Source organism: Gorilla gorilla, chromosome Y (genome assembly GCF_029281585.2).
Source record: "Gorilla gorilla gorilla isolate KB3781 chromosome Y, NHGRI_mGorGor1-v2.1_pri, whole genome shotgun sequence".
NCBI classification, from domain to species: domain Eukaryota; kingdom Metazoa; phylum Chordata; class Mammalia; order Primates; family Hominidae; genus Gorilla; species Gorilla gorilla.
The window spans coordinates 24834995-24858601 of NC_073248.2; positions in this window are offsets into that span (position 1 = coordinate 24834995).

Genomic DNA, 23607 nt, shown 5'->3' on the forward strand with positions numbered 1-23607 from the left:
ATTTCTACAGAAAGAGTGCTTCAAATCTGCTCTGTCTAAAGGAAGGATCAACACTGTGAGTTGAATACACGCAACCCAAAAAGTTACTGGGAATTCTTCTGTCTAGCATTAGATGAAGAAATTCCGTTTCCAACGAATCCTCAAAGAGGTCAAAATATCCACTTGCAGACTTTACAAACAGAGTTTTTCCAAACTGCTCTGTGAAAAGAAACGTTAAACTGTGTGAGTGGAACGCACACATCACAAAGTGGTTTCTGAGAATTATTCTCTCTAGTTTTTATATGAAGATATTACATTTTCTACCATTTTCCCCAAAGCGCTTGAAATCTCCCCTTGCAAATTCCATAAAAAGAGTGTTTCAAATCTGCTCTGTCTAAAGGAAGGTTCAACTCTGTGTGTTGAACTCATGCAACCCAAAGAAGTTACTGAGAATTCCTCTGTCTAGCATTAGATGAAGAAATCCCGTTTCCAACGAATCTTCAAAGACGTCCAAATATCAACTTGCCGACTTTACAAACAGAGTGTTTCCAAACTGCTCTACGAAAACAAAGGTTAAACTATGAGAGTGTTACACACACATCACAAAGTGGTTTCTGAGAATGATTCTCTCTAGTTCTTATACGAAGATATTTCCTTTTCTACCATTGGCCCCAAAGCGCCTGAAATATCCACCTGCAATTTCCACAAAAGGAGTGTTTCAAATCTGCTCTGTCTAAAGGAAGATTAAACTCTGTGAGTTGAATACACGCAACCCAAAGAAGTTTCTGAGAATTCTTCTGTCTAGCATTAGATGAAGAAAAAACGTTTCCAACGAAATCCTCAAAGAGGTACAAATATCCACTTGCAGACTTTACAAACAGAGTATTTCCAAACTGCTCTATGAAAAGAAAGGTTAAACTCTGTGAGTGGAATGCACACATCACAAACTGGTTTCTGAGAATGATTTTGTCTAGTTACTATACGAAGATATTTCTTTTCTACCATTGGCCCACAGTGCTTGAAATCTCCAATTGCAATTTCCACAAAAAGAGTGTTTCAAATCTGCTCTGTCTAAAGGAAGGTTCAACTCTGTGTGTTGAACTCATGCAACCCAAAGAAGTTACTGAGAATTCCTCTGTCTAGCATTAGATGAAGAAATCCCGTTTCCAACGAATCTTCAAAGACGTCCAAATATCAACTTGCCGACTTTACAAACAGAGTGTTTCCAAACTGCTCTACGAAAACAAAGGTTAAACTATGAGAGTGTTACACACACATCACAAAGTGGTTTCTGAGAATGATTCTCTCTAGTTCTTATACGAAGATATTTCCTTTTCTACCATTGGCCCCAAAGCGCCTGAAATATCCACCTGCAATTTCCACAAAAGGAGTGTTTCAAATCTGCTCTGTCTAAAGGAAGATTAAACTCTGTGAGTTGAATACACGCAACCCAAAGAAGTTTCTGAGAATTCTTCTGTCTAGCATTAGATGAAGAAAAAACGTTTCCAACGAAATCCTCAAAGAGGTACAAATATCCACTTGCAGACTTTACAAACAGAGTATTTCCAAACTGCTCTATGAAAAGAAAGGTTAAACTCTGTGAGTGGAATGCACACATCACAAACTGGTTTCTGAGAATGATTTTGTCTAGTTACTATACGAAGATATTTCTTTTCTACCATTGGCCCACAGTGCTTGAAATCTCCAATTGCAATTTCCACAAAAAGAGTGTTTCAAATCTGCTCTGTCTAAAGGAAGGTTCAACTCTGTGAGTTGAATACACACAACCCAAATAAGATACTGAGAATTCTTCTGTCTAGCATTAGAAGAAGAAATAACGTTTAACACGAAATCCTCAAAGAGGTCGAAATATCCACTTGCAGACTTTACAAACTGAGTGATTCCAAACTGATCTATGAAAACAAAATTTAAACTATGTGAGTGGTACGCACACATCACGAAGTGGTTTCTGAGAATCATTCTCTGTAGTTTTTATATGATGATATTTCCTTTTCCACCCCTGGCACAATGCACATGAAATCTCCACTTGTAAATTCCACAAAAAGAGTGTTTGAAATATTCTCTGTCTAAAGGAAAGTTCAACTCTGTGAGTTGAATACACGCAACCCAAAAAGTTACTGAGAATTCTTCTGTCTAGCATTAGATGAAGAAATTCCGTTTCCAACGAATCCTCAAAGAGGTCCAAATATCCACTTGCAGACTTTACAAACAGAGTTTTTCCAAACTGCTCTGTGAAAAGAAACGTTAAACTCTGTGAGTGGAATGCACACATCACAAAGTGGTTTCTGAAAATTATTCTCTCTAGTTTTTATATGAAGATATTACATTTTCTACCATTTTCCCCAAAGCGCTTGAAATCTCCCCTTGCAAATTCCACAAAAAGAGTGTTTCAAATCTGCTCTGTCTAAAGGAAGGTTCAACTCTGTGTGTTGAACACATGCAACCCAAAGAAGTTACTGAGAATTCCTCTGTCTAGCATTAGATGAAGAAATCCCGTTTCCAACGAATCCTCAAAGACGTCCAAATATCAACTTGCCGACTTTACAAACAGAGTGTTTCCAAACTGCTCTATGAAAACAAAGGTTAAACTATGAGAGTGTTACACACACATCACAAAGTGGTTTCTGAGAATGATTCTCTCTGGTTCTTATACGAAGATATTTCCTTTTCTACCATTGGCCCCAAAGCGCCTGAAATATCCACTTGCAATTTCCACAAAAGGAGTGTTTCAAATCTGCTCTGTCTAAAGGAAGATTAAACTCTGTGAGTTGAATACACGCAACCCAAAGAAGTTTCTGAGAATTCTTCTGTCTAGCATTAGATGAAGAAAAAACGTTTCCAACGAAATCCTCAAAGAGGTCCAAATATCCACTTGCAGACTTTACAAACAGAGTGTTTCCAAACTGCTGTATGAAAACAAAGGTTAAACTCTGTGAGTGCTACACACACATCACAAAGTGGTTTCTCAGAATGATTCTCTGTAGTTTTTGTACGAAGATATTTCTTTTCTACCATTGGCCCACAGTGCTTGAAATCTCCAATTGCAATTTCCACAAAAAGAGTGTTTCAAATCTGCTCTGTCTAAAGGAAGGTTCAACTCTGTGAGTTGAAAACACGCAACCCAAAGAACTTACAGAGAATTCTTCTGTCTAGCATTAGATGAAGAAATAACGTTTCCAACGAAATCCTCAAAGAGGTCCAAATATCCACTTGCAGACTTTACAAACAGAGTGTTTCCAAACTGCTCTATGAAAACAAAGCTTAAACTCTGTGAGTGGTACCCAAACATCACAAAGCAGTTTCTGAGAATGATTCTCTGTAGTTTTCATACGAAGATATTTCCTTTTGTACCATTGGCCCAATGCCCTTGAAATGTCTACTTGTAAATTCCACAAAAAGAGTGTTTCAATTATGCTCTCTCTAAAGAAGGTTCAGCTCTGCGTGTTGAATAGAAGCAACCCAAAGAAGTTACTGAGAATTCCTCTGTCTAGCATTTGATGAAGAAATCCCGTTTCCAACGAAATCCTCCAAGAGGCCCAAATATCCAATTGCAGACTTTACAAACAGAGTGTTTACAAACTGGTCTATGAAAAGAAAGATTAAACTTTGTGAGTGGAACGCACACATTACAAAGTGGTTTCTGAGTATGATTCTCTCTAGTTTTTATACGAAGATATTTCCTTTCCTATCATTGGCCCCAAAGTGCTTGAAATCTCCACTTGCAATTTCCACAAAAAGAGTGGTCAAATCTGCTCTGTCTAAAGGAACTTTCAACTCTGTGAGTTGAATACACGCAACCCAAAGAAGTTACTGAGAATTCTTCTGTCTAGCAATAGATGAAGAAATCCCGTTTCCATCGAAATCCTCAAAGTGGTCCAAATATCCACTTGCAGAACTTACAAACTGAGTGTTTCCAAACTGCTGTTTGAAATGTAAGGTTAAACTCTGTGAGTGGAATGCGCAAATCCAAAGTGGTCTCTCGGAATGATTCTCTGTAGTTTTTATACGAAGATACTTCGTTTTCTACCATTGGCCCCAAAGTGCTTGAAATCTCCACTTGCAATTTCTACAGAAAGAGTGCTTCAAATCTGCTCTGTCTAAAGGAAGGATCAACACTGTGAGTTGAATACACGCAACCCAAAAAGTTACTGGGAATTCTTCTGTCTAGCATTAGATGAAGAAATTCCGTTTCCAACGAATCCTCAAAGAGGTCCAAATATCCACTTGCAGACTTTACAAACAGAGTTTTTCCAAACTGCTCTGTGAAAAGAAACGTTAAACTGTGTGAGTGGAACGCACACATCACAAAGTGGTTTCTGAGAATTATTCTCTCTAGTTTTTATATGAAGATATTACATTTTCTACCATTTTCCCCAAAGCGCTTGAAATCTCCCCTTGCAAATTCCATAAAAAGAGTGTTTCAAATCTGCTCTGTCTAAAGGAAGGTTCAACTCTGTGTGTTGAACTCATGCAACCCAAAGAAGTTACTGAGAATTCCTCTGTCTAGCATTAGATGAAGAAATCCCGTTTCCAACGAATCTTCAAAGACGTCCAAATATCAACTTGCCGACTTTACAAACAGAGTGTTTCCAAACTGCTCTACGAAAACAAAGGTTAAACTATGAGAGTGTTACACACACATCACAAAGTGGTTTCTGAGAATGATTCTCTCTAGTTCTTATACGAAGATATTTCCTTTTCTACCATTGGCCCCAAAGCGCCTGAAATATCCACCTGCAATTTCCACAAAAGGAGTGTTTCAAATCTGCTCTGTCTAAAGGAAGATTAAACTCTGTGAGTTGAATACACGCAACCCAAAGAAGTTTCTGAGAATTCTTCTGTCTAGCATTAGATGAAGAAAAAACGTTTCCAACGAAATCCTCAAAGAGGTACAAATATCCACTTGCAGACTTTACAAACAGAGTATTTCCAAACTGCTCTATGAAAAGAAAGGTTAAACTCTGTGAGTGGAATGCACACATCACAAACTGGTTTCTGAGAATGATTTTGTCTAGTTACTATACGAAGATATTTCTTTTCTACCATTGGCCCACAGTGCTTGAAATCTCCAATTGCAATTTCCACAAAAAGAGTGTTTCAAATCTGCTCTGTCTAAAGGAAGGTTCAACTCTGTGAGTTGAATACACACAACCCAAATAAGATACTGAGAATTCTTCTGTCTACCATTAGAAGAAGAAATAACGTTTAACACGAAATCCTCAAAGAGGTCGAAATATCCACTTGCAGACTTTACAAACTGAGTGATTCCAAACTGATCTATGAAAACAAAATTTAAACTATGTGAGTGGTACGCACACATCACGAAGTGGTTTCTGAGAATCATTCTCTGTAGTTTTTATATGATGATATTTCCTTTTCCACCCCTGGCACAATGCACATGAAATCTCCACTTGTAAATTCCACAAAAAGAGTGTTTGAAATATTCTCTGTCTAAAGGAAAGTTCAACTCTGTGAGTTGAATACACGCAACCCAAAAAGTTACTGAGAATTCTTCTGTCTAGCAATAGATGAAGAAATCCCGTTTCCATCGAAATCCTCAAAGTGGTCCAAATATCCACTTGCAGAACTTACAAACTGAGTGTTTCCAAACTGCTGTTTGAAATGTAAGGTTAAACTCTGTGAGTGGAATGCACAAATCCAAAGTGGTCTCTCGGAATGATTCTCTGTAGTTTTTATACGAAGATACTTCGTTTTCTACCATTGGCCCCAAAGTGCTTGAAATCTCCACTTGCAATTTCTACAGAAAGAGTGCTTCAAATCTGCTCTGTCTAAAGGAAGGATCAACACTGTGAGTTGAATACACGCAACCCAAAAAGTTACTGGGAATTCTTCTGTCTAGCATTAGATGAAGAAATTCCGTTTCCAACGAATCCTCAAAGAGGTCCAAATATCCACTTGCAGACTTTACAAACAGAGTTTTTCCAAACTGCTCTGTGAAAAGAAACGTTAAACTGTGTGAGTGGAACGCACACATCACAAAGTGGTTTCTGAGAATTATTCTCTCTAGTTTTTATATGAAGATATTACATTTTCTACCATTTTCCCCAAAGCGCTTGAAATCTCCCCTTGCAAATTCCATAAAAAGAGTGTTTCAAATCTGCTCTGTCTAAAGGAAGGTTCAACTCTGTGTGTTGAACTCATGCAACCCAAAGAAGTTACTGAGAATTCCTCTGTCTAGCATTAGATGAAGAAATCCCGTTTCCAACGAATCTTCAAAGACGTCCAAATATCAACTTGCCGACTTTACAAACAGAGTGTTTCCAAACTGCTCTACGAAAACAAAGGTTAAACTATGAGAGTGTTACACACACATCACAAAGTGGTTTCTGAGAATGATTCTCTCTAGTTCTTATACGAAGATATTTCCTTTTCTACCATTGGCCCCAAAGCGCCTGAAATATCCACCTGCAATTTCCACAAAAGGAGTGTTTCAAATCTGCTCTGTCTAAAGGAAGATTAAACTCTGTGAGTTGAATACACGCAACCCAAAGAAGTTTCTGAGAATTCTTCTGTCTAGCATTAGATGAAGAAAAAACGTTTCCAACGAAATCCTCAAAGAGGTACAAATATCCACTTGCAGACTTTACAAACAGAGTATTTCCAAACTGCTCTATGAAAAGAAAGGTTAAACTCTGTGAGTGGAATGCACACATCACAAACTGGTTTCTGAGAATGATTTTGTCTAGTTACTATACGAAGATATTTCTTTTCTACCATTGGCCCACAGTGCTTGAAATCTCCAATTGCAATTTCCACAAAAAGAGTGTTTCAAATCTGCTCTGTCTAAAGGAAGGTTCAACTCTGTGTGTTGAACTCATGCAACCCAAAGAAGTTACTGAGAATTCCTCTGTCTAGCATTAGATGAAGAAATCCCGTTTCCAACGAATCTTCAAAGACGTCCAAATATCAACTTGCCGACTTTACAAACAGAGTGTTTCCAAACTGCTCTACGAAAACAAAGGTTAAACTATGAGAGTGTTACACACACATCACAAAGTGGTTTCTGAGAATGATTCTCTCTAGTTCTTATACGAAGATATTTCCTTTTCTACCATTGGCCCCAAAGCGCCTGAAATATCCACCTGCAATTTCCACAAAAGGAGTGTTTCAAATCTGCTCTGTCTAAAGGAAGATTAAACTCTGTGAGTTGAATACACGCAACCCAAAGAAGTTTCTGAGAATTCTTCTGTCTAGCATTAGATGAAGAAAAAACGTTTCCAACGAAATCCTCAAAGAGGTACAAATATCCACTTGCAGACTTTACAAACAGAGTATTTCCAAACTGCTCTATGAAAAGAAAGGTTAAACTCTGTGAGTGGAATGCACACATCACAAACTGGTTTCTGAGAATGATTTTGTCTAGTTACTATACGAAGATATTTCTTTTCTACCATTGGCCCACAGTGCTTGAAATCTCCAATTGCAATTTCCACAAAAAGAGTGTTTCAAATCTGCTCTGTCTAAAGGAAGGTTCAACTCTGTGAGTTGAATACACACAACCCAAATAAGATACTGAGAATTCTTCTGTCTAGCATTAGAAGAAGAAATAACGTTTAACACGAAATCCTCAAAGAGGTCGAAATATCCACTTGCAGACTTTACAAACTGAGTGATTCCAAACTGATCTATGAAAACAAAATTTAAACTATGTGAGTGGTACGCACACATCACGAAGTGGTTTCTGAGAATCATTCTCTGTAGTTTTTATATGATGATATTTCCTTTTCCACCCCTGGCACAATGCACATGAAATCTCCACTTGTAAATTCCACAAAAAGAGTGTTTGAAATATTCTCTGTCTAAAGGAAAGTTCAACTCTGTGAGTTGAATACACGCAACCCAAAAAGTTACTGAGAATTCTTCTGTCTAGCATTAGATGAAGAAATTCCGTTTCCAACGAATCCTCAAAGAGGTCCAAATATCCACTTGCAGACTTTACAAACAGAGTTTTTCCAAACTGCTCTGTGAAAAGAAACGTTAAACTCTGTGAGTGGAATGCACACATCACAAAGTGGTTTCTGAAAATTATTCTCTCTAGTTTTTATATGAAGATATTACATTTTCTACCATTTTCCCCAAAGCGCTTGAAATCTCCCCTTGCAAATTCCACAAAAAGAGTGTTTCAAATCTGCTCTGTCTAAAGGAAGGTTCAACTCTGTGTGTTGAACACATGCAACCCAAAGAAGTTACTGAGAATTCCTCTGTCTAGCATTAGATGAAGAAATCCCGTTTCCAACGAATCCTCAAAGACGTCCAAATATCAACTTGCCGACTTTACAAACAGAGTGTTTCCAAACTGCTCTATGAAAACAAAGGTTAAACTATGAGAGTGTTACACACACATCACAAAGTGGTTTCTGAGAATGATTCTCTCTGGTTCTTATACGAAGATATTTCCTTTTCTACCATTGGCCCCAAAGCGCCTGAAATATCCACTTGCAATTTCCACAAAAGGAGTGTTTCAAATCTGCTCTGTCTAAAGGAAGATTAAACTCTGTGAGTTGAATACACGCAACCCAAAGAAGTTTCTGAGAATTCTTCTGTCTAGCATTAGATGAAGAAAAAACGTTTCCAACGAAATCCTCAAAGAGGTCCAAATATCCACTTGCAGACTTTACAAACAGAGTGTTTCCAAACTGCTGTATGAAAACAAAGGTTAAACTCTGTGAGTGCTACACACACATCACAAAGTGGTTTCTCAGAATGATTCTCTGTAGTTTTTGTACGAAGATATTTCTTTTCTACCATTGGCCCACAGTGCTTGAAATCTCCAATTGCAATTTCCACAAAAAGAGTGTTTCAAATCTGCTCTGTCTAAAGGAAGGTTCAACTCTGTGAGTTGAAAACACGCAACCCAAAGAACTTACAGAGAATTCTTCTGTCTAGCATTAGATGAAGAAATAACGTTTCCAACGAAATCCTCAAAGAGGTCCAAATATCCACTTGCAGACTTTACAAACAGAGTGTTTCCAAACTGCTCTATGAAAACAAAGCTTAAACTCTGTGAGTGGTACCCAAACATCACAAAGCAGTTTCTGAGAATGATTCTCTGTAGTTTTCATACGAAGATATTTCCTTTTGTACCATTGGCCCAATGCCCTTGAAATGTCTACTTGTAAATTCCACAAAAAGAGTGTTTCAATTATGCTCTCTCTAAAGAAGGTTCAGCTCTGCGTGTTGAATAGAAGCAACCCAAAGAAGTTACTGAGAATTCCTCTGTCTAGCATTTGATGAAGAAATCCCGTTTCCAACGAAATCCTCCAAGAGGCCCAAATATCCAATTGCAGACTTTACAAACAGAGTGTTTACAAACTGGTCTATGAAAAGAAAGATTAAACTTTGTGAGTGGAACGCACACATTACAAAGTGGTTTCTGAGTATGATTCTCTCTAGTTTTTATACGAAGATATTTCCTTTCCTATCATTGGCCCCAAAGTGCTTGAAATCTCCACTTGCAATTTCCACAAAAAGAGTGGTCAAATCTGCTCTGTCTAAAGGAACTTTCAACTCTGTGAGTTGAATACACGCAACCCAAAGAAGTTACTGAGAATTCTTCTGTCTAGCAATAGATGAAGAAATCCCGTTTCCATCGAAATCCTCAAAGTGGTCCAAATATCCACTTGCAGAACTTACAAACTGAGTGTTTCCAAACTGCTGTTTGAAATGTAAGGTTAAACTCTGTGAGTGGAATGCGCAAATCCAAAGTGGTCTCTCGGAATGATTCTCTGTAGTTTTTATACGAAGATACTTCGTTTTCTACCATTGGCCCCAAAGTGCTTGAAATCTCCACTTGCAATTTCTACAGAAAGAGTGCTTCAAATCTGCTCTGTCTAAAGGAAGGATCAACACTGTGAGTTGAATACACGCAACCCAAAAAGTTACTGGGAATTCTTCTGTCTAGCATTAGATGAAGAAATTCCGTTTCCAACGAATCCTCAAAGAGGTCCAAATATCCACTTGCAGACTTTACAAACAGAGTTTTTCCAAACTGCTCTGTGAAAAGAAACGTTAAACTGTGTGAGTGGAACGCACACATCACAAAGTGGTTTCTGAGAATTATTCTCTCTAGTTTTTATATGAAGATATTACATTTTCTACCATTTTCCCCAAAGCGCTTGAAATCTCCCCTTGCAAATTCCATAAAAAGAGTGTTTCAAATCTGCTCTGTCTAAAGGAAGGTTCAACTCTGTGTGTTGAACTCATGCAACCCAAAGAAGTTACTGAGAATTCCTCTGTCTAGCATTAGATGAAGAAATCCCGTTTCCAACGAATCTTCAAAGACGTCCAAATATCAACTTGCCGACTTTACAAACAGAGTGTTTCCAAACTGCTCTACGAAAACAAAGGTTAAACTATGAGAGTGTTACACACACATCACAAAGTGGTTTCTGAGAATGATTCTCTCTAGTTCTTATACGAAGATATTTCCTTTTCTACCATTGGCCCCAAAGCGCCTGAAATATCCACCTGCAATTTCCACAAAAGGAGTGTTTCAAATCTGCTCTGTCTAAAGGAAGATTAAACTCTGTGAGTTGAATACACGCAACCCAAAGAAGTTTCTGAGAATTCTTCTGTCTAGCATTAGATGAAGAAAAAACGTTTCCAACGAAATCCTCAAAGAGGTACAAATATCCACTTGCAGACTTTACAAACAGAGTATTTCCAAACTGCTCTATGAAAAGAAAGGTTAAACTCTGTGAGTGGAATGCACACATCACAAACTGGTTTCTGAGAATGATTTTGTCTAGTTACTATACGAAGATATTTCTTTTCTACCATTGGCCCACAGTGCTTGAAATCTCCAATTGCAATTTCCACAAAAAGAGTGTTTCAAATCTGCTCTGTCTAAAGGAAGGTTCAACTCTGTGAGTTGAATACACACAACCCAAATAAGATACTGAGAATTCTTCTGTCTAGCATTAGAAGAAGAAATAACGTTTAACACGAAATCCTCAAAGAGGTCGAAATATCCACTTGCAGACTTTACAAACTGAGTGATTCCAAACTGATCTATGAAAACAAAATTTAAACTATGTGAGTGGTACGCACACATCACGAAGTGGTTTCTGAGAATCATTCTCTGTAGTTTTTATATGATGATATTTCCTTTTCCACCCCTGGCACAATGCACATGAAATCTCCACTTGTAAATTCCACAAAAAGAGTGTTTGAAATATTCTCTGTCTAAAGGAAAGTTCAACTCTGTGAGTTGAATACACGCAACCCAAAAAGTTACTGAGAATTCTTCTGTCTAGCATTAGATGAAGAAATTCCGTTTCCAACGAATCCTCAAAGAGGTCCAAATATCCACTTGCAGACTTTACAAACAGAGTTTTTCCAAACTGCTCTGTGGAAAGAAACGTTAAACTCTGTGAGTGGAATGCACACATCACAAAGTGGTTTCTGAAAATTATTCTCTCTAGTTTTTATATGAAGATATTACATTTTCTACCATTTTCCCCAAAGCGCTTGAAATCTCCCCTTGCAAATTCCACAAAAAGAGTGTTTCAAATCTGCTCTGTCTAAAGGAAGGTTCAACTCTGTGTGTTGAACACATGCAACCCAAAGAAGTTACTGAGAATTCCTCTGTCTAGCATTAGATGAAGAAATCCCGTTTCCAACGAATCCTCAAAGACGTCCAAATATCAACTTGCCGACTTTACAAACAGAGTGTTTCCAAACTGCTCTATGAAAACAAAGGTTAAACTATGAGAGTGTTACACACACATCACAAAGTGGTTTCTGAGAATGATTCTCTCTGGTTCTTATACGAAGATATTTCCTTTTCTACCATTGGCCCCAAAGCGCCTGAAATATCCACTTGCAATTTCCACAAAAGGAGTGTTTCAAATCTGCTCTGTCTAAAGGAAGATTAAACTCTGTGAGTTGAATACACGCAACCCAAAGAAGTTTCTGAGAATTCTTCTGTCTAGCATTAGATGAAGAAAAAACGTTTCCAACGAAATCCTCAAAGAGGTCCAAATATCCACTTGCAGACTTTACAAACAGAGTGTTTCCAAACTGCTGTATGAAAACAAAGGTTAAACTCTGTGAGTGCTACACACACATCACAAAGTGGTTTCTCAGAATGATTCTCTGTAGTTTTTGTACGAAGATATTTCTTTTCTACCATTGGCCCACAGTGCTTGAAATCTCCAATTGCAATTTCCACAAAAAGAGTGTTTCAAATCTGCTCTGTCTAAAGGAAGGTTCAACTCTGTGAGTTGAAAACACGCAACCCAAAGAACTTACAGAGAATTCTTCTGTCTAGCATTAGATGAAGAAATAACGTTTCCAACGAAATCCTCAAAGAGGTCCAAATATCCACTTGCAGACTTTACAAACAGAGTGTTTCCAAACTGCTCTATGAAAACAAAGCTTAAACTCTGTGAGTGGTACCCAAACATCACAAAGCAGTTTCTGAGAATGATTCTCTGTAGTTTTCATACGAAGATATTTCCTTTTGTACCATTGGCCCAATGCCCTTGAAATGTCTACTTGTAAATTCCACAAAAAGAGTGTTTCAATTATGCTCTCTCTAAAGAAGGTTCAGCTCTGCGTGTTGAATAGAAGCAACCCAAAGAAGTTACTGAGAATTCCTCTGTCTAGCATTTGATGAAGAAATCCCGTTTCCAACGAAATCCTCCAAGAGGCCCAAATATCCAATTGCAGACTTTACAAACAGAGTGTTTACAAACTGGTCTATGAAAAGAAAGATTAAACTTTGTGAGTGGAACGCACACATTACAAAGTGGTTTCTGAGTATGATTCTCTCTAGTTTTTATACGAAGATATTTCCTTTCCTATCATTGGCCCCAAAGTGCTTGAAATCTCCACTTGCAATTTCCACAAAAAGAGTGGTCAAATCTGCTCTGTCTAAAGGAACTTTCAACTCTGTGAGTTGAATACACGCAACCCAAAGAAGTTACTGAGAATTCTTCTGTCTAGCAATAGATGAAGAAATCCCGTTTCCATCGAAATCCTCAAAGTGGTCCAAATATCCACTTGCAGAACTTACAAACTGAGTGTTTCCAAACTGCTGTTTGAAATGTAAGGTTAAACTCTGTGAGTGGAATGCGCAAATCCAAAGTGGTCTCTCGGAATGATTCTCTGTAGTTTTTATACGAAGATACTTCGTTTTCTACCATTGGCCCCAAAGTGCTTGAAATCTCCACTTGCAATTTCTACAGAAAGAGTGCTTCAAATCTGCTCTGTCTAAAGGAAGGATCAACACTGTGAGTTGAATACACGCAACCCAAAAAGTTACTGGGAATTCTTCTGTCTAGCATTAGATGAAGAAATTCCGTTTCCAACGAATCCTCAAAGAGGTCCAAATATCCACTTGCAGACTTTACAAACAGAGTTTTTCCAAACTGCTCTGTGAAAAGAAACGTTAAACTGTGTGAGTGGAACGCACACATCACAAAGTGGTTTCTGAGAATTATTCTCTCTAGTTTTTATATGAAGATATTACATTTTCTACCATTTTCCCCAAAGCGCTTGAAATCTCCCCTTGCAAATTCCATAAAAAGAGTGTTTCAAATCTGCTCTGTCTAAAGGAAGGTTCAACTCTGTGTGTTGAACTCATGCAACCCAAAGAAGTTACTGAGAATTCCTCTGTCTAGCATTAGATGAAGAAATCCCGTTTCCAACGAATCTTCAAAGACGTCCAAATATCAACTTGCCGACTTTACAAACAGAGTGTTTCCAAACTGCTCTACGAAAACAAAGGTTAAACTATGAGAGTGTTACACACACATCACAAAGTGGTTTCTGAGAATGATTCTCTCTAGTTCTTATACGAAGATATTTCCTTTTCTACCATTGGCCCCAAAGCGCCTGAAATATCCACCTGCAATTTCCACAAAAGGAGTGTTTCAAATCTGCTCTGTCTAAAGGAAGATTAAACTCTGTGAGTTGAATACACGCAACCCAAAGAAGTTTCTGAGAATTCTTCTGTCTAGCATTAGATGAAGAAAAAACGTTTCCAACGAAATCCTCAAAGAGGTACAAATATCCACTTGCAGACTTTACAAACAGAGTATTTCCAAACTGCTCTATGAAAAGAAAGGTTAAACTCTGTGAGTGGAATGCACACATCACAAACTGGTTTCTGAGAATGATTTTGTCTAGTTACTATACGAAGATATTTCTTTTCTACCATTGGCCCACAGTGCTTGAAATCTCCAATTGCAATTTCCACAAAAAGAGTGTTTCAAATCTGCTCTGTCTAAAGGAAGGTTCAACTCTGTGAGTTGAATACACACAACCCAAATAAGATACTGAGAATTCTTCTGTCTAGCATTAGAAGAAGAAATAACGTTTAACACGAAATCCTCAAAGAGGTCGAAATATCCACTTGCAGACTTTACAAACTGAGTGATTCCAAACTGATCTATGAAAACAAAATTTAAACTATGTGAGTGGTACGCACACATCACGAAGTGGTTTCTGAGAATCATTCTCTGTAGTTTTTATATGATGATATTTCCTTTTCCACCCCTGGCACAATGCACATGAAATCTCCACTTGTAAATTCCACAAAAAGAGTGTTTGAAATATTCTCTGTCTAAAGGAAAGTTCAACTCTGTGAGTTGAATACACGCAACCCAAAAAGTTACTGAGAATTCTTCTGTCTAGCATTAGATGAAGAAATTCCGTTTCCAACGAATCCTCAAAGAGGTCCAAATATCCACTTGCAGACTTTACAAACAGAGTTTTTCCAAACTGCTCTGTGAAAAGAAACGTTAAACTCTGTGAGTGGAATGCACACATCACAAAGTGGTTTCTGAAAATTATTCTCTCTAGTTTTTATATGAAGATATTACATTTTCTACCATTTTCCCCAAAGCGCTTGAAATCTCCCCTTGCAAATTCCACAAAAAGAGTGTTTCAAATCTGCTCTGTCTAAAGGAAGGTTCAACTCTGTGTGTTGAACACATGCAACCCAAAGAAGTTACTGAGAATTCCTCTGTCTAGCATTAGATGAAGAAATCCCGTTTCCAACGAATCCTCAAAGACGTCCAAATATCAACTTGCCGACTTTACAAACAGAGTGTTTCCAAACTGCTCTATGAAAACAAAGGTTAAACTATGAGAGTGTTACACACACATCACAAAGTGGTTTCTGAGAATGATTCTCTCTGGTTCTTATACGAAGATATTTCCTTTTCTACCATTGGCCCCAAAGCGCCTGAAATATCCACTTGCAATTTCCACAAAAGGAGTGTTTCAAATCTGCTCTGTCTAAAGGAAGATTAAACTCTGTGAGTTGAATACACGCAACCCAAAGAAGTTTCTGAGAATTCTTCTGTCTAGCATTAGATGAAGAAAAAACGTTTCCAACGAAATCCTCAAAGAGGTCCAAATATCCACTTGCAGACTTTACAAACAGAGTGTTTCCAAACTGCTGTATGAAAACAAAGGTTAAACTCTGTGAGTGCTACACACACATCACAAAGTGGTTTCTCAGAATGATTCTCTGTAGTTTTTGTACGAAGATATTTCTTTTCTACCATTGGCCCACAGTGCTTGAAATCTCCAATTGCAATTTCCACAAAAAGAGTGTTTCAAATCTGCTCTGTCTAAAGGAAGGTTCAACTCTGTGAGTTGAAAACACGCAACCCAAAGAACTTACTGAGAATTCTTCTGTCTAGCATTAGATGAAGAAATAACGTTTCCAACGAAATCCTCAAAGAGGTCCAAATATCCACTTGCAGACTTTACAAACAGAGTGTTTCCAAACTGCTCTATGAAAACAAAGCTTAAACTCTGTGAGTGGTACCCAAACATCACAAAGCAGTTTCTGAGAATGATTCTCTGTAGTTTTCATACGAAGATATTTCCTTTTGTACCATTGGCCCAATGCCCTTGAAATGTCTACTTGTAAATTCCACAAAAAGAGTGTTTCAATTATGCTCTCTCTAAAGAAGGTTCAGCTCTGCGTGTTGAATAGAAGCAACCCAAAGAAGTTACTGAGAATTCTTCTGTCTAGCATTTGATGAAGAAATCCCGTTTCCAACGAAATCCTCCAAGAGGCCCAAATATCCAATTGCAGACTTTACAAACAGAGTGTTTACAAACTGGTCTATGAAAAGAAAGATTAAACTTTGTGAGTGGAACGCACACATTGCAAAGTGGTTTCTGAGTATGATTCTCTCTAGTTTTTATACGAAGATGTTTCCTTTCCTATCATTGGCCCCAAAGTGCTTGAAATCTCCACTTGCAATTTCCACAAAAAGAGTGGTCAAATCTGCTCTGTCTAAAGGAACTTTCAACTCTGTGAGTTGAATACACGCAACCCAAAGAAGTTACTGAGAATTCTTCTGTCTAGCAATAGATGAAGAAATCCCGTTTCCATCGAAATCCTCAAAGTGGTCCAAATATCCACTTGCAGAATTTACAAACTGAGTGTTTCCAAACTGCTCTTTGAAAAGTAAGGTTAAAATCTGTGAGTGGAATGCACAAATCCAAAGTGGTCTCTGGGAATGATTCTCTGTAGTTTTTATACGAAGATACTTCGTTTTCTACCATTTGCCCCAAAGTGCTTGAAATCTCCACTTGCAATTTCTACAGAAAGAGTGCTTCAAATCTGCTCTGTCTAAAGGAAGGTTCAACACTGTGAGTTGAATACACGCAACCCAAAAAGTTACTGAGAATTCTTCTGTCTAGCATTAGATGAAGAAATTCCGTTTCCAACGAATCCTCAAAGAGGTCCAAATATCCACTTGCAGACTTTACAAACAGAGTATTTCCAAACTGCTCTATGAAAAGAAAGGTTAAACTCTGTGAGTGGAATGCACACATCACAAACTGGTTTCTGAGAATGATTTTGTCTAGTTACTATACGAAGATATTTCTTTTCTACCATTGGCCCACAGTGCTTGAAATCTCCAATTGCAATTTCCACAAAAAGAGTGTTTCAAATCTGCTCAGTCTAAAGGAAGGTTCAACTCTGTGAGTTGAATACACACAACCCAAATAAGATACTGAGAATTCTTCTGTCTAGAATTAGAAGAAGAAATAACGTTTAACACGAAATCCTCAAAGAGGTCGAAATATCCACTTGCAGACTTTACAAACTGAGTGATTCCAAACTGATCTATGAAAACAAAATTTAAACTATGTGAGTGGTACGCACACATCACGAAGTGGTTTCTGAGAATCATTCTCTGTAGTTTTTATATGATGATATTTCCTTTTCCACCCCTGGCACAATGCACATGAAATCTCCACTTGTAAATTCCACAAAAAGAGTGTTTGAAATATTCTCTGTCTAAAGGAAAGTTCAACTCTATGAGTTGAATACACGCAACCCTAAAAGTAACTGAGAATTCTTCTGTCTAGCATTAGATGAAGAAATTCCGTTTCCAACGAATCCTCAAAGAGGTCCAAATATCCACTTGCAGACTTTACAAACAGAGTTTTTCCAAACTGCTCTGTGAAAAGAAACGTTAAACTCTGTGAGTGGAATGCACACATCACAAAGTGGTTTCTGAAAATTATTCTCTCTAATTTTTATATGAAGATATTACATTTTCTACCATTTTCCCCAAAGCGATTGAAATCTCCCCTTGCAAATTCCACAAAAAGAGTGTTTCAAATCTGCTCTGTCTAAAGGAAGGTTCAACTCTGTGTGTTGAACACATGCAACCCAAAGAAGTTACTGAGAATTCCTCTGTCTAGCATTAGATGAAGAAATCCCGTTTCCAACGAATCCTCAAAGACGTCCAAATATCACCTTACCGACTTTACAAACAGAGTGTTTCCAAACTGCTCTATGAAAACAAAGATTAAACTATGAGAGTGTTACACACACATCACAAAGTGGTTTCTGAGAATGATTCTCTCTAGTTCTTATACGAAGATATTTCCTTTTCTACCATTGGCCCCAAAGCGCCTGAAATATCCACTTGCAATTTCCACAAAAGGAGTGTTTCAAATCTGCTCTATCTAAAGGAAGATTAAACTCTGTGAGTTGAATACACGCAACCCAAAGAAGTTTCTGAGAATTCTTCTGTCTAGCATTAGATGAAGAAAAAACGTTTCCAACGAAATCCTCAAAGAGGTCCAAATATCCACTTGCAGACTTTACAAACAGAGTGTTTCCAAACTGCTCTGTGAGAAGAAAGGTTAAACTCTGTGAGTGGAAGACACACATCACAAAGTGGTTTCTGAGAATGGTTGTCTCTAGTTTTTATATGAAGATATTTCCTTTTCTACCATTGGTCCCAAAGCGCTTGAAAGCTCCACTTGTAAATTCCACAAAAAAAGTGTTTCAAATCTGCCCTGCCTAAAGAAAGGTTCAACTCTGTTAGTTGAATACAGGCATCCCAAATAATTTACTAAGAATTCTTCTGTCTAGCATTAGATGAGGAAATCCCGTTTCCAACGAAATCTTCAAAGAGGTCCCAATATCCACTTGCAGACTTTACAAACAGAGTGTTTCTGAACTGCTCTATGAAAAGAAAGGTTAAACTCTGTGACTGGAACGCACACATCACAAAGTGGTTTCTGAGAATGATTCAGTCTAGTATTTATATGAAGATATTTCCTTTTCTACCATTGGCCCGAAAGCTCTTGAAATCTCCACCTGCAAATTCCACAAAAGAGCATTTCAAATCTGCTCTATCTAAAGGAAGGTTCAACTCTGTGAGTTGAATACACCCAACCCAAAGAAGTTACTGAGAATTCGTCTGTCTAGCATTAGATGAAGAAATCCCGTTTCCAATGAAATCCTCAAAGAGCTCCAAATATCCACTTGCAGACTTTACAAACAGAGTGTTTCCAAACTGCTCTATGAAAAGAAAGGTTAAACTCTGTCAGTGGAACGCACACATTACAAAGTGATGGTTTTTGACAATGATTCTGTCTAGTTTTTATGTAAAGATATTTCCTTTTCTACCATTGGCCCCAAAGGGCTTGAAATCTCCACTTGCAAATTCCACAAAAAGAGTGTTTCAAATCTGCACTGTCTAAAGGAAGGTTCAACTCTGTGAGTTGAATACACGCAACTCAAAGAAGTTACTGAGAATTCTTCTGTCTAGCATTAGATGAAGAAATCCAGTTTCCAAAGAAATCCTCAAAGAGGTCCAAATATCCACTTGCAGACTTTACAAACAGGGTGTTTCCAAACTGCTCTATGAAAAGAAAGGTTAAACTCTGTGAGTGGAACGCACACATCACAAAGAGGTGGTTTTTGAGAATGACTCTCTCTCGTTTTTATACGAAGATACTTCCTTTTCTACCTTTGGCCCCAAAGTGCTCGATATCTCCACTTGCAGTTTCCACAGAAAGAGTGTCTTAAACCTGCTCTGTCTAAAGGCAAGTTCAACTCTGGGAGTTGAATACATGCAACCCAGAGAAATTACTGAGAAGTCTTCTGTCCAGAATTAGATGAAGAAATGCCATTTCCAATGAAATCCTCAAAGAGTTCCATATATCCACTTGGAGACTTTACAAACAGAGTGTTTCCAAACTGCTCTCTGAAAAGAAAGGTTAAACTCTGTGAGTGGAACGCCCACATCGCAAAGTGGTTTCTCAGAATGATTCTCTGTAGTTTTTATAGGAAGATATTTCTTTTTCTACCACTGGCCCAAAGCGCTTGAAATATCCACTTATAAATTCCACAAAAAGAGTGTTTCAAATCTGCTCTGTCTAAAGGAAGGTTCAACTCTGTGAGCTGAATACCCGCAACCAAAAGAAGTTACTGGGAATTCTTCTGTCTAGCATTAGATGAAGAAATGCCGTTTCCATCGAAATCCTCAAAGAGTTCCAAATATCGACTTGCAGACATTACAATCAGAATGTTTCCAAACTGCTCTATGAAAAGAAAGGTTAAACTGTGTGAGTGGAACGCTCACATCACAAAGTGGATTCTGAGAATGATTCTCTGTAGTTTTTATACGAAGATATTTCCTTTTCTACCTTTGGCCACAAAGTGCTTGATATCTCCACTTGCAATTTCCACAGAAAGAGTGTCTCACACCTGCTCTGTCTAAAGGCAGGTTCAACTCTGGGAGTTGAATACATGCAACCCAGAGAAATTACTGAGAAGTCTTCTGTCCAGCATTAGATGAAGAAATAATGTTTCCAATGAAATCCTCAAAGAGGTCCAAATATGCATTTGCAGACTTTACAAACAGAGTGTTTCCAAACTGCTCTATGAAAACAAAGGTTAAACTCTGCGAGTGGTACGCACACATTGCAAAGTGGTTTCTGAGAATGATTCTCTCTAATTTTTATACGAAGATATTTCGTTTTCCACCATTGGCCCAATGGGCTTGAAATCTCCACTTGTAAATTCCACAAAAAGAGTGTTTCAAATCTGCTCTGTCTAAAGGAAGGTTCAACTCTGTGAGTTGAATACAGGCAACCCAAAGAAGTGACTGAGAATTCTTCTGTCCAGCATCAGATGAAGAAATCCCGTTTCCAACGAAATCCTCAAACTGGTCCAAATATCCAATTGCAGACCTTACAAACAGTGTGTTTCCAAACTGCTCTATGAAAAGTAAGGTTAACCTCTGTGAGTGGAACGCACAAATCAAAAGTGGTTTCTGAGACTGATTCTGTCTAGTTTTTATACGAAGATATTTCCTTTTCTACCATTGGCCACAAAGTGCTTGAAATCTCCACTTGCAATTTCCACAAAAAGGGCGATTCAAATCTGCTCTGTCTAAAGGAAGGTTCAACTCTGTGAGTTGAATACCCACAACCAAAAGAAGTTACTGAGAATTCTTCAGTCTAGCGTTAGATGAAGAAATGCCGTTTCCAACGAAATGCTCTGAGTTCCAAATATCCACTTGCATACTTTACAGAGTGTTTCCGAACTGCACTCTGAAAAGAAACGTTAAACTCTGTGAGTGGAACGCACACATCACAAAGTGGTTTCTCAGAATGATTCCTTGTAGTTTTTATACGAAGAGATTTCTTTTTATACCATTGGCCCAAAGCACTTGAAATATCCACTTGTAAATTCCACAAAAAGAGAGTTTCAAATCTGCTCTGTGTAAAGGAAGGTTCACCTCTGTGAGTTGAATAGAGGCAACCCAAGGAAGTTACTGAGAATTCTTCTGCGTAGCATTAGATGAAGAAATCCTGTTTCCAACAAAATCGTCAAAGAGGTCCAAATATCCACTTTCAGACTTTACAAACAGAGTGTTTCCAAACTGCTGTATGAAAAGAAAGGTTAAACTTTGTGAGTGGAACGCACACATTACAAAGTGGTTTCTGAGAATGATTCTCTGTAGTTTTTATACGAAGATATTTCCTTATCTACCATTGGCCCCAAAGTGCTTGTAATCTCCACTTGCAATTTCCACAAAAAGAGTCTTTCAAATATGCTCTGTCTGAAGGAAGGTTCAACACTGTGAGTTGAATACACACAACCCAAAAAGTTACTGAGAATTCTTCTGTCTAGCATTAGATGAAGAAATCCCGTTTCCAACGAATCCTCAAAGATGTCCAAATATGTACTTGCAGACTTGACAAACAGAGTGTTTCCAAACTGCTTTATGAAAAGAAAGGTTAAACTCTGTGAGTGGAACACACACATCACAAAGTGATGGTTTTTCAGAATGATTCTCTTCAGTTTTTATGGGAAGATATTTCCTTTTTGACCATTGGAACCAAAGCGCTTGAAATCTCCACTAGCAAATTCCAAAAAAAAGAGTGTTTCAAATCTGCTCTGTCTAAAGGAAGGTTCAACTCTGTGAGTTGAATACATGCAACCCAAAGGAGTTACAGAGAATTTCTCTGTCTAGCATTAGATGAAAAATCCCGTTTTCAGCAAAATCGAGAAAGAGGTCCATATATCCACTAGCAGACTTTTCAAACAGAGTGTTTCCAAACTGCTCTGTGAAAAGAAAGGTTAAACTCAGTGAGTGGAACGCACAGATCACAAAGTGGTTTCTGAGAATGATTCTCTCTTGTGTTTATACAAAGATATTTGCTTTTCTACCGCTGGCCCCAAAGCGCTTGAAATCTCTGCTTGCAATTTCCACAAAAGGAGTGTTTCAAATCTGCTCTGTCTAAAGGAAGGTTCAACTCTGTGAGTTGAATACCTGAAAGCAAAAGAAGTTACTGAGAATTCTTCTGTCTAGCATTAGATGAAAAAATCCCGTTTCCAACGAATCCTCAAAGAAATCCAAATATCCACTTGCACACTTTACAATCAGAATGCTACCAAACTGCTCTACGAAAAGAAAGGTTAAACAGTGTGAGTGGAACGCACACTTCACAAAGTGGTTTCTGAGAATGATGCTTTGTAGTTTTTATACGAAGATACTCCCTTTCTACCTTTGGCCCCAAATTGCTTGAAATCTCCACTTGCAATTTCCACAGAAAGAGTGTCTCACATCTGCTCTGTCTAAAGGAAGGTTCAACTCTGTGAGTTGAATACATGCAACCCAAAATGTTACTGAGAATTCCTCTGTCTAACATTAGATGAAGAAATCCCGTTTCCAACGAATCCTCAAAGAGGTCCAAATATCCACTTGCAGACTTAACAAACAGAGTGTTTACAAACTGCTCTATGAAAATAAAGTTTAAACTCTGTGAGTGGAAGGCACACATCACAAAGTGGTTTTTGAGAATGATTCTCTCTAGTTTTCATATGAAGATATTTCCTTTTCTACCATTGGCCCGAAAGTGCTTGAAATCTCCAGTTGCAATTTTCACAAAAAGAGTGTTTCAAATCTGCTCTGTTTAAAGGAAGGTTCAACTCTGTGAGTTGAATACACGCAACCCAAAGAAGTTACTGAGAATTCCTCTGTCTAGCATTAGATGAAGAAATAACTTTTCCAACGAAATCGTCCAAGAGGTCCTAATATCCACTTGCAGACTTTACAAACAGACTGTTTCCAAACTGCTCTATGAAAACAAAGGCTATACTCTGTGAGTGGTACGCACACATCAAAAAGTGGCTTCTGAGAACGATTCTCTGTAGTTTTTATATGAAGATATTTCCTTTTCTACCATTGGCCACAAAGTGCTTGAAATCTCCACTTGCAATTTCCACAAAAAAAGTGTTTCATATCTGCTCTGTCTAAAGGAAGGTTCCACTCTGTGAGTTGAATACCCGCAACCAAAAGAAGTTACTAAGAATTCTTCTGTCTAGCATTAGATGAAGAAATCCCGTTTCCAACGAAATCATCAAAGAGGTCCAAATATCCACTTGCAGACTTTAAAAACAGAGTGTTTCCAAACTACTCTATGAAAAGAAAGGTTAAACTTTGTGAGTGGAACGTACACATTACAAATTGGTTTCTGAGAATGATTCTCTGTAGTTTTTATATGAAGATATTTCCTTATCTACCATTGTCGCCAAAGTGCTTGTAATCTCCACTTGCGATTTCCACAAAAAGAGTGATTCAAATCTGCTCTGTCTAAAGGAAGGTTCAACTCTGTGAGTTGAATACAGGCAACCCAAAGAAGTTACAGAGAATTCTTCTGTCTAGCATTAGATGAAGAAATCCCGTTTCCAACGAAATCCTCTAAGAACTCCAAATATCCACTTGCAGACTTTACAAACAGAGTGTTTCCAAACTGCTCTATGAAAAGAAAGGTTAAACTTTTTGAGTGGAACGC